Genomic DNA, 10,518 nt, shown 5'->3' with positions numbered 1-10,518 from the left:
TCCAGGATTTTTACAATACAGATTGTTTCAAAGCAGCTTTACAGTGATAAAGGGAAATTAATGCAACAAAGATTGTTTTGGCTGTACAGCCGCTCTAGAAGAAAGTCATTGTCAAGCTAAAGTAAGTTTTTAATTGATTAATTTCCATTGTAAAAATCCATTAGTTATTAACTTAGGGGGCCACACACACAACACCGTTTTCAACTGAAAACAGAAGAGTTCAGTGCAGAAGACACTGCGTTTTGGCTGCTCATTTACACGACAGCGGCGTTTTGGTGGCCTGAGAACGCAAACTGTCAGTAGGTTTTAAATTGCACGTTTTTGAAAACGGGTTTTGTTATCATCTCCGTGTAAACTTAAAAAATGTGAATCTGAAACTGGTGACGGCCTGCACATGTATATTACGCGTTTAGTCTAGGCATGCGCATTGGAATGTGTATGTGAGCAGGCGTGTAGTCTTTCTTTAAGTGACATTGCCACTTACTTGTCTGTCATGCATAATACAGCGGTTTTAATAATTTCTGTGGGTGCGTGTGAACGGGAATCATTTTGATAACTTACAGAGGAAAAACGTTTGTCGTGGGAAAAAAAAAACATTTTGTCGTGTCGATGAGGCCTTTGCAGGGGATAGTCTAGTTGACACAGTCTCTGCTGACACTTCAGGGCTGCGTTGTCGTTGTGTTTAGGCGCATGTCCTTCATCTGATCTGGATACGGCCTGGATCCGGCTGAGTATGGTAAACCTCGGGATAAACAGAGGGACTAATATTAGCGTAGATGCCATTCTTCTTATGACGTAACAATAGAGAGATACAACCACGATCGGATAAGAGCAATTTATTTCAGAGCTGTCTCAGTACTTTGATACGGCCTAAACCCTGACTGGAAATTCTCACAGCATTTCCTTCTAAAGGAACATAGTTGTGAGAATACTGCCTAGTATCTTTGATCATGAAATAGTTTATAGCAAACTACAAAGGACATTTATAGACACAGTGTTATGTTTAATATAGCGAAATATTATGTTTTTTTAAAGGAGTTAGCTAGTATTATGTACCTTGCTGAAAAAGTAATGTAGAAAACTATTGTAATCTATACCATAAAACGGACACTTCACTACAGGCATTTCACCAGCACAGTTTGGTATTCCTGGCTGGGAATGATTTGTAATCATACCGTTCTGAACCGTGCATGTTTCTTACATTTCTACCTGAGTTAAAGGAATAGTTCACCTAAATATTAAAATTCTGTCATTTGTTATTCCAAACATATATGCTGTTATTTTTGGTGTGGAACACAATGACTGTTAATAGCGGCAATCATGATTCACACAAAAAAACATAAAAGTATTCTAAACTTGGTCCATAAGACTCATGCCCTACATTAAAAGTAAAGTGACAACTTTGTGTTAAATTTTAAGTTGTTATTCGTTATATGTTTAATGTCTTTCAAAAACTCTCCTTTTGTGTTCCATTTAAAATAAAATGAAAGTCATACAGTTTTGGAATGACATGAGAGTAAGTAAATTATGACAGAATGTTTGCTTCAAATTGAATGTGCACAAATCAGCAGTGTTAACGCATTACAAGTTAACGTGAGATAACGTAATCAGATTACTTTAAGTAACTAGTAAAGTAATGCATAACTATTTAAATTTACAACAAATTACAACATTTATGAGTTACTTTTTCAAGTAAGTAATGCAACTGACAACTGAAACCTCTCCTGTCTCCATGTTGAGAGACATCGGGAGCCAGTGCAGAGGTGTCGTGTGCACTGTGTCAACATGATGGTTATTGTAGTTCTACTCTATAAGAAATAGTTATAACAACTCAAAGTGTTGTAGAGGATGAATGTGGTCAGGGTGAATGTCTATATGCTGGTATTTCACTGATCCCCGCCAATCTAATTTGTTTCTCGGGGCGTCTGATTAGGCCTTGAATTGCTGTGATTACAAGTAAAGCTCTCATGTTTTCTCAGCTGACAGTCAGTGGTATCTTGCTCCAGGCTAGCAATTAGACATCCTCTGCCCTCTAATAGTAAAAACATGGCCCAGCATTCAAGAACTGCATTTAACCTGAATTATCTCTCTGTAAAAGGCCATGTTTACTTTATATTGCTAGTAACCTTACATTATAGAGTGCATTGTGTTAATGTAGTGTTTTCTGTTAGCATGATATATCCGTTTGACGAAAGTGAATTTATTCACTTTTTACATTCAGTGTAAAGCCTTATCCTGTTCTAATGTTAATTTTTTCATGTTAATGTTGCAACTTTCCTTTGTGACAACTAGCCCCGGATTCCTCTATTCCCCTGACTCAGTCCTCCTGAGCAAAAGCTTAGAATTGGCCGTTATCTCAAAACCAGCTGGGAACAAATGTGTCCTTTGTCTCTGCTGCTACAAAAGGTGTGTGAAAGTGACCAGGACATTTGTTTATTTTAATTGCTATAAAAATCTCCTTTCTCCCCTGAAACACAAACATTGTTGTTCAGTGCCTATGAAGGGATGAGGTGGGTTTGGTATTTGGTTTTTAGAACATTTAATTTTATATTGCCAAAACTGACTTTCTCTATAAATGTGCTTCTTTAAGGCTCATGTATATTGATGTGTGGATATTTTAAATTTGCCCTTATATATCCTCCACTGACTAAAGGGTGACCTCACAGTACCAAATGCAATTTAGTGTAACTTTGCATAAGGAAATATATTCTTATGTGCAAATTTGTGGGGGTTTTTTCATGTCAAATCCTGTGTGAGATTTCTTTACCAGGCCCTGATTCTTTTTATATGTTTTTTTGGAGGAAAATCTGAGGAATTGATTTAAACACGGTACCATGATGCTAACTACACCCTTATTAATTGCTGAAGGAATAAGTGAATTAGTTCAAATAATAATACATTTTTAGAAACATGCAAGCGGTGGGGGATGTACCCTTGTGAAAAATAGGTTGCTTACTTTTAAAATGAGTGCTTATCATGGAAATAATATTATTAGAAAGAATTGACTTAAGTATAAACTAAGTGTAATGTAGAGACTTAAAGAGATAGTTCACCCAAAAATGAAAATTCTGTCATCATTTACCCACCATCATGTCGTTCCAAACCCATAAGTTCATCTGCGGAACACAAATGAAGATATTTGAATGAAGTTTAGATATTTCTGTTAGATACACTTTAAAAAGTTCATAAAGAGGTCGTAAAACTAATCCATAAGAATTGAGCGGTTATATATTAAGAACTAATTATATTTAGGCTTTTATTCACATTTATCAACTCACACATCAGTTGTGGTGATTGGAAGCTCAGGCATGTTCGCTTGACGTGTGAGAACCAATGAGATTAATTCTCATGTTACGCAGCACGTTTGACCTTCCACAAGATCCAATGAGGTTTGATCTCGCGTGTCAGCCTGCTTCAGTACACCTGTGTGTGTGTGTGCAAGTGATCCTGAAGAGCTTTGCTGTGCGTGAAATCACCTCCTATACCTTTAAATAGGGCACTGTTTGAGGGGACAGCAATTCGTAGTGTTGTCCGAAACCACAGTGGACGTAACTTATCGAGTGCCCTCATTCAATCCCACAATGCACTGCAATAACAACAACCAATGTACGCTCAATGGCTAGAGAATACCCATAATGCACTGTGTGTGTCATGCCGAATAAATTCCCGCATCTGACCAGAAGATGTCGGCCGCAGTTGAATCATTCATTTTCCAAACCGCTGGTGCAATGTGGCTACAGCATAATATCATACAGGTATAAATTCCCTTTTAAATGATTAAATTATCTAATTAAGGTTTATATATCTTTTCACGACAAATTTTGCCCTTGATTAGCTGGTTCAGGTGTGTTTTATTTGTGGAGCAAAACTCTGTTTTGATTTGTGGAGCAAAACTCACTGTGGAGTCCCCAGAAACAGGGTTGTGGACCTCTTAAAAGACTACAGAATTTACTAATAGACCTATCCATCGATGTGTAAAAATAAAACAATGATGCTGCCATCTTTCTAAAGTAATTTTCTGTCTTCTGTAATTTCAGTTTAAATTGTACTGTAAGTGAAAATTGTCATTCTGACCCCCCGCTACAAAATATTTGGATCACTCAGTTAATATCTATTAATGGCATTTCATATTTTGGCTTTAATCACAAGATTTTTTTTTTAGCCGGGTACCTCTGGTTAAATTGACACTGAACGTCCCTAAAGTACTTTTTAAAAGTGTACAGTACTTAAGTGTGTTAAGAAACATAGTTATGAAAGTGTACTCTCTTTAAAGCTAGAGTAGGTAATGTTGGAGAGCTAGCCAGGGGTGCGTTTCCCGTACAACTATATAGCTCACTGCTTAACTACCATAGTACGATGCATCGTTGGAGAAATCAACTAGCTCGTCACGACTGTTTCCCGAAACCGTATGTCGTAAAGTATCGTTCAACCACGTTGGTTTATGACGTCTCGCGCGTGGTGGACTAATAAATTATTTTAATTCATCTTTTTGAGATCGAATTAACGCTAGATTTTGTCATATAAGTTACAGACATGTCATCTGAAGATCATTTCTAATTTTTCTCAGATATTTTGCTTTATTACCAGACTCAATATTTGGCTCGTTCTTACATAGTAGAGCACGTTCGCACATGCGCAGTCTTCACCCTTGTGAAAAAGAAGTGTGCTTAATTGTATTGAAAGCGTACTTTTTGTGTGCTTAATATCATAAAAGTATACTTTTTGAAAAGTGCACTTGCAGATAATATAATATAGTTCAAATTAAATACCACTTAAGTGTACTTAAAGGGAATGCACTTTAATGACAATATTTCTTAACACACTTAAGTGCACTTTTTACAAATGCACTTTGTAATAATGTCTAATTAAGTTGAACTTAAAGTAAGTACACTTTCATCACAATATTTCTTAACACGCTTAAGTGCACTTTTTACAAATGTACTTTGTAATAATGTCTAATTAAGTTTAACTTAAAGTAAGTACACTTTCATCACAATATTTCTTAACACACTTAAGTGCACTTTTTACAAATGCACTTTGTAATAATGTCTAATTAAGTTGAACTTAAAGTAAGTACACTTTCATCACAATATTTCTTAACACACTTAAGTGCACTTTTTACAAATACACTTTGTAATAATGTCTAATTAAGTTAAACTTAAAGTAAGTACACTTTCATCACAATATTTCTTAACACACTTAAGTGCACTTTTTACAAATACACTTTGTAATAATGTCTAATTAAGTTGAACTTAAAGTAAGTACACTTTTATCACAATATTTCTTAACACACTTAAGTGCACTTTTTACAAATGCACTTTGTAATAATGTCTACTTAAGTTGAACTTAAAGTAAGTACACTTTCATCACAATATTTCTTAACACACTTAAGTGCACTTTTTACAAATGCACTTTGTAATAATGTCTAATTAAGTTTAACTTAAAGTAAGTACACTTTCATCACAATATTTCTTAACACACTTAAGTGCACTTTTTACAAATACACTTTGTAATAATGTCTAATTAAGTTTAACTTAAAGTAAGTACACTTTCATCACAATATTTCTAAACACACTTAAGTGCACTTTTTACAAATGCACTTTGTTATAATGTCTAATTAAGTTTAACTTAAAGTAAGTACACTTTCATCACAATATTTCTAAACACACGTAAGTGCATGTTTTAAAAAGGCACTTTGTAATAATGTCTACTTAAGATTTACTTAAACAGTTATTTTGATGTATTGACTAATATACTAAATAAAATAATAATTTTAATGGAAAATATGGAAAATAATTGTTTTTAATTTCAACTCAAGTGTGTTGTCCAAAATTATTTTGTTGATGTATTATAAATGTGTTTAGTCTATAATATATTGTGTGCATTAATGCACTTGAAATGTATTTTTCCTCTAAACTGCAATACATTTGTTTATACAGTATACTCCAGTACAACTTATTGTTGACATTTTTATCACCAGCTTCTGCTCTATGAACTCAATTAAAAGTGTCAGTTTTCTACATAATATTTGACAATAAAATGTCATTTATGAGAGGAGTTCTTAATGTAATATTAACGTATTGTACTTTACATCTGTGTAGAGAATACTTTTAATATCATTATGTTGATCTAATTAAATTAAACACATTTAATTGTGAGCAAAGTTAAACAAATCTAAACAAAATTAAACTGCATTTAAATGCAGTTAAAATACATTTAATTTAAATTAGACTACACTACACTATAAAAATGATTGACTTTTAGTTAGGTGAATGAATCAAGTTTTGTGAACTTACAGAGTCTAACAACACAATGAGTTTGAACAGAAATTAAAAAGCTGAAATATAACCATGCATGACATATATTAGCTTTATTTAATGCGCATGCGCCAGATATACTACGTCACGATGACGCACTACTTCACTAGAGTTTGAAAAATGCACTGTTATGTTTCTGTAATCGCGATTCGTGAGGAAAGGAAACTGAAGCTGCGCAATCAGGAAGAGAACGCCACGTTTGATTACAGATGAGACGTTATACTGCAATAATGAGTCAAGTAAGTATATCTTGATGCTTTCTTTATTTTAACATTTTCACCGTAACATGGCAGTTGTTATTGCGATTAAGACTGTGTAACACATTACATTATTTTAATCGCAGACAGACGCAATAGACTCGGGAGGTGAATTAATCAGGTTTTCAATAATTTATCTATGATTGCATTCTAATAATTTCTTACATCATAATATGTTCGCGTGTGGGTGTGTTCGACGAATTTGGCTGCTGAAAATATATATAATTTAATTAAACCGACTTTTTAAATCATTTAAAAATTACTAAATGACTTAGTCAAATTTGCTAAATACAGATCCAATATTGTAACACTCGAAGACATTTATATACATTTAATACATATAATCAATGTTATAACCACCATAAAAATGTAATATATCACTCTAGAAATAATGCTTGTAATGTAGCATTATTTTTTTATTTTTGCATTTGAAGAGTGAGTTGTTCAGTTACTATTTGTTTTGGAATATGTCATTTTTTTGTGCTTATCTGGAGTTACACGTTCATTTTGCAGGATCAGTTCATATGTGATTGGAGATACAGTGCAAGCGGTGTGGAATCACAGGCCTTTATTGATGAGGTGATGTTAACGTTACATAATTTGTCATGAATTGTTGCACAGACAGCACACCCTGATCAAGCTGAAACACTGCTATCAAGTCACTTACTATCCCTATAGCTTTTAAATACTTTGAATCTTCTCCATTTGCAAGTAATAAATTCCCACCTGTGCATTTACAGATGCCCCTATAATCATCATATATTTTACAGGTATCAAACCAAAGGAAGAGGGCCGCAGAATTGCTGTGTCAACCGTGGTACCAGTAAATACAGGAACATCCTTCATGAAGATGTGCGCGGTAAGCTGAAACTTACCATCCAAGATGAGGAAACATGTGCATGGGTCTTGGGTATGGAAGTAAAATAATGGCAAATGTTTTTGAAACAAAAAAGCCTGTTGAATTGCACTACTTGAACAAAAAAAAAAATGCATTGCATTAACTATGCTTGCATTTTAATGCATTGTATTTTTAGGGCTTGCATTTTGGGTTGAAATTTAAGCTGTGAATATTTCGATTAAAAACATTTCAAACCCATTTTCATTATTAAAAATCCAATAATCCATATTCACCTTTAATATTTTACTTAAAAAATATTCAAATGGTTTAAAAATACAACCTATAATATTTAACAGGTGATTTTTGGTCAAAAACAATTTTCCGCTTCGCAAATTCAGTGGTTCGAATTGGACAGTAAATTCAACTTTAACATCCAGGAACTGCTAGCCTGGAAATCCAGACCCAAATCCGAAAGATTAAGGGTCTGGCATTGAGTAATATAAATCACCCAACTCGAGGGGCGGCACCAAGCATGTATTTGAAAATCTCACTGCACGCAATTGGATAATACTAGTACGACCAATCACAACTAAGCCCCAAACGCCTAGCTACCAGCGGAGCTAACTGGTAGATTAGACTCTTGCCGGCAAAACAGTAAAAACATCCTTCTTACAAAGGAACGTTTCGAGCACCGTCTTCGGTTCCTCTTTTAGATAAAAGTCTAACTCGTTCATTGTAGCGGCCAAAGCTGTTTCAAACAACTGGTGTTCATCCACAGCCATCTTGCAATGTTACTAATGACGAATAATTTGTATCATTATTTTCGTCACCAACATTTTTTCACAGACGAAAACGAGACGATAACTAAATAAAAACCAGTTTTAAATGACGACAACTATGACGAAAATGTATTGACATTTGATTGGGGAATGAATAAACTGCTTCATCAGGGCAGTACTAAATAAAAAGAGAACAACATTTTTTGTTATCCCTCTTATTACTATAATTATTAACATTTTGCAGATACTGCAAGGTGTATATAAACTTTAAAGCGCAACTGTATGTCTATCACTTTCATTCAATTGAGCCAAATATAATAATGGACTGGATCTGTTTTTATAAACAATTGTTTTCCTTCTGTTTTTGTTTTCTTTCTTCAAGGTATTTTTTCTGACTTTCCTGCTTCTCTGGAACATTTCCATTCACATATACTCTGGAGAGCTTCTGGGACATAGACATAAACAGCACTTTCCAACAACTTCAAAACATTTGGTGACAAAAGATTTTGGTTTTCTTGTTTTTATGCCGTTGGAGTTCTTCAGATTTTGTTTTGTTTTTTGTTTTTAGACAAACTTACATTCACTTTAATTGAGTAAGATTTTAGAAGAAACCATTTGGTTCTGTTGGTGCTAGTAAAGGTTTAAGAGCTTTAATATTTTTACTTTAATATTAAGTCTCATTTGCTAACATTAGTTTATACATTAGCCAAAATGAACTAACAATGAACAATTTATTTACTGTATTTATTCATCTTTGTTAATATTAGGTGTGTGTGCGTGCGTGTGTGTGTGTGTGTGTGTGTGTGTGTGTGTGTGTGTGTGTGTGTGTGTGTGTGTGTGTGTGTGTGTGTGTGTGTGTGTGTGTGTGTGTGTGTGTATGTGTATGTGTTTTTTTTTATGGGGACCAAATTCCAAATTACCCCAAAAGTAGTAGTACCAGTAAATTACATGGAAACAAAAACAATATTATATATCATACAGAATGTTTTCTGAAAATGTAAAAATGCATAATGTTTTCTGTGATGTTTAGGGTATTTGAGGAAGAAAATGATTGTGCATATAAGCTTCATTGTCCTCCAGACTCTTTCTAAAGGAGTTAAAGTGTTGTAACTGTTTGTGTTTATGTATAGTGTTTCTTTTGATTGTAACTAGGTTATTAAGAGATTTTTTTTTATTAAAATTTGAAATGTACTAAATTACAAATTTATTATAATTTTTTTAAATTATAAATGTATTTAATTATATAACGAACGATGTACATGTATATTACATTAAAGTATATTTTAGTTCACATTAATTGCATGTCAGTATATTGTGTAGTGCACTTAAAGTATATTTTAAAGACACTAGAAGCTGTAATGAAAGTAGATATAAAGTTGTATTAAAGTCCCACTTAAGTTGTTCCAAAAAATCACTCTTAATGGCAACTTATTGCATTTTATTTCAACTTAATATGTGATACATTTGAAATTAATTACACTTAATGTGCATTGAGTGCGCCCAAAACAATACATTTAATTCACACTTAAGTGTATTTTTAACTGACATTAAAGTATATTTTAGTTCACATTAATTGCGTGTCAGTATATTGTGTAGTGCACTTAAAGTATATTTTAAAGACACTAGAAGCTGTAATGAAAGTAGATATAAAGTTGTATTAAAGTCCCACTTAAGTTGTTCCAAAAAATCACTCTTAATGGCAACTTATTGCATTTTATTTAAACTTAATATGTGATACATTTGAAATTAATTACGCTTAATGTGCATTGAGTGCGCCCAAAACAATACATTTAATTCACACTTAAGTGTATTTTTAACTGACATTAAAGTATATTTTAGTTCACATTAATTGCGTGTCAGTATATTGTGTAGTGCACTTAAAGTATATTTTAAAGACATTAGAAGCAGTAATGAAAGTAGATATAAAGTTGTATTAAAGTCCCACTTAAGTTGTTCCAAAAAATCACTCTTAATGGCAACTTATTGCATTTTATTTCAACTTAATATGTGATACATTTGAAATTAATTACGCTTAATGTGCATTGAGTGCGCCCAAAACAATACATTTAATTCACACTTAAGTGTATTTTTAACTGACATTAAAGTATATTTTAGTTCACATTAATTGCGTGTCAGTATATTGTGTAGTGCACTTTAAGTATATTTTAAGGACACTAGAAGCAATTATGAAAGTAGATATAAAGTTGTATTAAAGTCCCACTTAAGTTGTTCCAAAAAATCACTCTTAATGGCAACTTATTGCATTTTATTTCAACTTAATATGTAATAAATTTGAAATTAATTATACTTAATGTGCATTAAGTGCG

At 33.0% G+C, this 10,518-nt stretch overlaps 1 long non-coding RNA gene across 1 annotated transcript; it reads left to right on the top strand.

The window, feature by feature from the left end:
* The first annotated feature begins 6,411 nt into the window (after nt 1-6,411).
* LOC307011028 lies at nt 6,412-8,686 on the top strand. Its single transcript, XR_013800335.1, has 4 exons — nt 6,412-6,556; nt 7,088-7,153; nt 7,345-7,433; nt 8,574-8,686. It is a non-coding gene; the product is annotated as an uncharacterized lncRNA (long non-coding RNA).
* The last annotated feature ends 1,832 nt before the right edge of the window (nt 8,687-10,518 follow it).

This window comes from Phoxinus phoxinus (genome assembly GCF_949152265.1).
Source record: "Phoxinus phoxinus genome assembly, chromosome: 14".
Lineage (NCBI taxonomy): Eukaryota > Metazoa > Chordata > Actinopteri > Cypriniformes > Leuciscidae > Phoxinus > Phoxinus phoxinus.
Note: the sequence above shows the minus strand (reverse complement) of the source record. Positions and strands in the feature narration are given on the sequence as shown.